Genomic DNA, 4,633 nt, shown 5'->3' on the forward strand with positions numbered 1-4,633 from the left:
AGTTTAATGGGGCTGCCACTATTATCCTCTAATCCAACATTCCCAGAATTTACCATTCCACTTTATTTACAAACCTTGGGTAGCTTTTCTCTAAAAACCTTTTTTCATATTCCCAATATACCTGTTCCTGGCCTTTCTGAATTATCTGAAGAAACTTTTTACTGCCTCGGCTCTAAAAATGGGTTTCAAGCCCATTATTGTTCATGGATATCAAATATAACTGAATAATCAAATAAGGAGCAGTTCTGACTTCCATCCCAGGTGGCTATTGCTTGTTCCTCAGAAAGATTTGTACCCAGGACTCCATGCACTGCCAACACAGTGGAGGCATTAAGAGAGGCATTGTAAAAGAAACCATTTTCTCAGAAGCTACAATTACTGGAGTTAGAAGCACAGAATGAACAATATTAGGACCAAAGTAAATTATACAGAGGTAGCCAACCAGTGAGTTTGCAAAAACCAATGAACCCTGGACATCAGGAGGTCACTTCCTTGGCCCCCAGGGTCAATGACTCGCAGTTCTGAGGAGGGCCATGGGGTTGGATTTTCGTCCATGTAACAGGGCCACTGATCAACCCAGGGTCTGTGTATGCTGTCCCCAGCACCATGTAGTTCAGTGCATTATCCTGTAACACCACACCAGGACTCCTATACAGATTCTCTATTGATCAGAATTTACCAACAACAATCTAAATGATAAAAAGTCAGCATTTTGCAGGGTTGTGGAGAGATGTGAGATGTTTCCAGTAAGGAGAACGCAACAGAAATAATCCAAAGAGTAGTGATTATATAAGCACTGGTAGCCAGTGTATTATGAGCTGGGATGCTAACCATAAGGTCAGAAGTTCAAATCGACCAGTCACTCTGAAGAGAAGGATTAATCTTTCTGCTCCTGTAAAGATTTGTTGTTGTTGTTAAGTGCTGTTGAGTCAATTCTGACCCATAGCCACCCTGTATAGGGTTTCTGAGGAGCAATTAATGGAGTTGCACCATCAAATTTGTGATTTAAATTGACTTTGTGATCCAGCGCATTATACCACAGGCTCACACCAGGACTCCAGATTTTCAGCCTGGGAAACCTTAGACAGGGTCGCTTTGAGTCATGGCACACAACCACCACCACCATCACCATCTAAGCAACTCTAAGTAGATCAATGTCATTAAAAGATAAGAACATTTGAAACTATTGCCTTGAGATTTTCTTTCAACCTTAAGCCTTAAATCAATAATATCCCCCTGAAGTTTCTTAAAACCAAACAATAATTTTGCTTCATATTAAAGAATATTTGCCCTATTGTTTTAAGATCTATTTATATTGACTCAAATTGACAATGGTTACAGAGATTCATACATGAGATTCATAGGAGATAGGGAGCCCTGATGGGACAGTGATTTAATATGTGGTTGCTAATTGGAAGCTTGGCAGTTTGAACACTTCAGCTTCTTTGCAGGAGAAAGCTGCTGTATGCCAATCTACTTAAATAAAGATGTGGGGTTATTAAGTTCTATTGTATCATAGAGACCCTGTGTAGGGTTTCTGAGAAACAGCTGGAAAATTTGAACTGCCAACCTTGTGGTTCAAGCCAATCTTGCAGTCTAGTGCTTATCCTACAGTGCCACACCAGGATTCCTTGGAAAGCCTATGGGATAAATCTAGCACTGTCCTATAAGTCAGAATTTAATTGATCCAATGGCAGTGGGTTTTGTTTTACTTTCCTTATGTCTATGTTAATGGTGTAGGAAGATTTCAGAAAAGAAAAGTTAGTATGTTTAAACAATTTGAAGAATGTAATCAATGTCATTGAATTGTACATGTATGAAATTATTGAATAGGTAAATATTCTGCTGTATATATTCTCAACAGCAACAACAAAAATAAATTAAATTTTTTTTTTTTAAATGATGAAGTTATTACAGAAAGGACAGTTATATGGAGGAGCCATATCCCAGGGATATATTACTGTTTGTTTTAATTATACTTAACTAGTTGAAGTATAATTTTACTCTGCAAGCATTGGGTACTATTGATCAAGAACAAGACTCTTGCTCAAATTTGGATCACACTAGAGTACATAGGGGTTTACAGAAAGAGAAGAAAACAAATTCAGAAAGAGCTACACATAGAAAATGGAAGTGATTTAAATGAATAAGTAATACAATAGATTCTGATGTCTTGGTGATGGAAAGGAATAAATAAGTAGTATGGTACTGCATAAGCACTGGACTGCACAGTCAGTTTGAACTGGAATGGTAGGCTGTTTTAATTCAATAGTCACTTCTCAGAAACCCTATGCCAGAACTAATGTGAGATGACTAGAAAATAGCAATACAATAAAGAGAACTGCCTTATTGGATTTCCTCCTCCCCTCCCAAAAAAAAGACTGGGATTCTTTATTCAAAGCAGCAAACTCATATTCACATTCCTCAAGGCCCAGAACACAGTGGGTAATCCTTCCCTTTTTTTGTCCGCTCACTGCCACTCCTTAGCCACAGTAAGGGGAATGGAAAATGAGAAGCCAAGTGGGCCTTTGTTGAAGAAGGCTGCCCCAGATGTGTGGTGAACAAAGGCCAAGCGTGGCTGAAGTGGCAGCCACCATGGTCCCTCTCTATAAATTAAATCTGTGCAGCCACAGCTTGTGGAAGGAAGGCTAGTCCAACCTCAGAAGGCCAGGAAGCAGAACCCCTGACCCCAACTCAGGAATGGATTGAGGGCAGAACCCAAGGGGAAGAGAGATCAAAGGGAAAGAGAAGAGGAATTGGGGGAGAATCCCCAAATTTTGATTGCAGGAAAAAAGAAGCAGCCAGTGGTCCAGTTCTGGGGTGTTTGGGGAAGGTAATGGGAATGTATTAATTAGTATGGGAGAGGCCACCTTTGGGAACCTTCAGAGAAGACAGTTCAGGCTAGTCCCAACCCTGGTAGAGGACAATAGAGGCTCTCAGGGAATGTTACTGCTTTAAAAATATATATATTTATATTAACCATTCACGGAGGGCAGAGCATTGGGCATGAGGTAAGGGTGGAGGCAAGATCAGACTATCCCATAGCCAGTCATACCTGCCTGAGATGCCCCACAGTTAGTAGTGTCCAATTGAAACCTTATCACATTTTTACCCTCTTTCATCTAGTTGTCTGAAACATTCTGAGAATTCTCCTTGGATTTCTTATGGAACCAATTGGAGTCCTTAGAAAAGAATCCATCATCTCAAGCTACTGCCAACCCTCCCAGATTAATCAGTATCCTCTATACACAGGCCATGTTCTTCCCTTCCCAGAGGTCCACAGTCTGGAAGATGTCAGTGGTATTGATGCGGTAGCGTTCAGCTGCTTGCAGAAACAGAGATCTGTTCCATCTGTTTGAAAGCCATGGTGGAAGTCTGAATCTTCTCTACTGGGGCCTGACCCTCAGGGTTAGTGGTGGTTATGTGCTGTGGAGTCGGTTTTGATTCATAGTGACCCTGTACAGGGTTTCCGAGCTGGAAATCTTTACGGGAGCAGAAAGCTTCATCTTTTTCCCGCAGAAGAGCTGGTAGTTTTGAACTGCTGACCTTAAGGTTCACAACCTGACCCTCAGGATACAGTCTATTAATGAGCTGAAAAAACACCGTGCCATCCTTGAGCCAATTCTGGAAGTTCTCCTTAGACAGACTAAGATCAGCACATATCCTTACAGCACTGGGTGGTGATCCACTGCATCGGAATATATTCAAGGTCTGGGTCGTACTGTTTCTCAATCTTCTGCTTTACCTCCAGACTAAGACCATAGGCAAGTCCCCTGTTGGCCATTCTGAAGGGTAGTGCTGTTTGTGGGGAGCTGCAAGATGCCCTGTTGGATTTAATTGTGAAATTAAGTAAATAAATACATAAATTTATCTGCATAAATTAATTTTGCTTAATACAAGTAGTCATGGCAAAGTACACAGGTAAAACTGCAAGACTTTCAATTAATATAAGACAATCACAAAAATATGTTGTTGGTGTTACCTGCCTTTTTGTTGGTTCCAACTCATAGCAACCAAGTATAGTGTTTCAAAAAGTAACTGGTGGGTTTGATTTGCTAATTTTGTGGTTAGTCATTGTTCAATGCTTATCCTACAGCACCACACCAGGACAACTCACAACAATATAACTTTAGTTGAGTTCTAAAAGTTTCAATTTAGAACTTAGCTGGTGTCTGTGCACAGTGAAGGTGGGTAAAGTCTGCCTCTGCCTACTTTATTTTCAGTTATTGCTGTTCAGTGCCATGGAGCCAATTCAGACTCATAGTGAACCTGAACAAGGTTTCAGAAGAGAAGATGCTGAGTTTAAAATGCCTACCTTTCAGTTCAAACAGACCTGCAGTCCAGTGCTTATCCTACATTGGCACAGCAGGACTCCTTATTCTCAGCTGGTATTGTTGTTGTTAAATGCTGTTTAGTCAGTTCCAACTCATAACAACCCGGTGTAAGGTTTCCGAGGAGCAGCCAAGTACATTTGAACTGCCAAATTTATGGTTCACAGGTCAATGCTGATACACAGCACTACACCAGAAATAAGTGGTCTCAATTCCAGGATTTATCTGTGAATTTCTGATCTCTTGACCGCTGCTTCCACGAGTGTTGACAGTTGATCCAAGAAGAATGAAGTCCTTGACAA

The 4,633-nt window shown here is 40.8% G+C and overlaps 2 pseudogenes; one reads left to right on the forward strand and one right to left on the reverse strand.

Moving 5' to 3' along the window:
• Window positions 1–3,029: 3,029 nt before the first annotated feature.
• Window positions 3,030–3,784, reverse strand: LOC102830361 (annotated as a pseudogene).
• A 121-nt stretch (window positions 3,785–3,905) lies between these two features.
• The window catches only part of LOC102830728, a 176,394-nt pseudogene continuing 175,666 nt past the window's right edge, over window positions 3,906–4,633 (forward strand).

Source organism: Chrysochloris asiatica, unplaced genomic scaffold, assembly GCF_000296735.1.
Source record: "Chrysochloris asiatica unplaced genomic scaffold, ChrAsi1.0 scaffold00073, whole genome shotgun sequence".
NCBI classification, from domain to species: Eukaryota; Metazoa; Chordata; class Mammalia; order Afrosoricida; family Chrysochloridae; genus Chrysochloris; species Chrysochloris asiatica.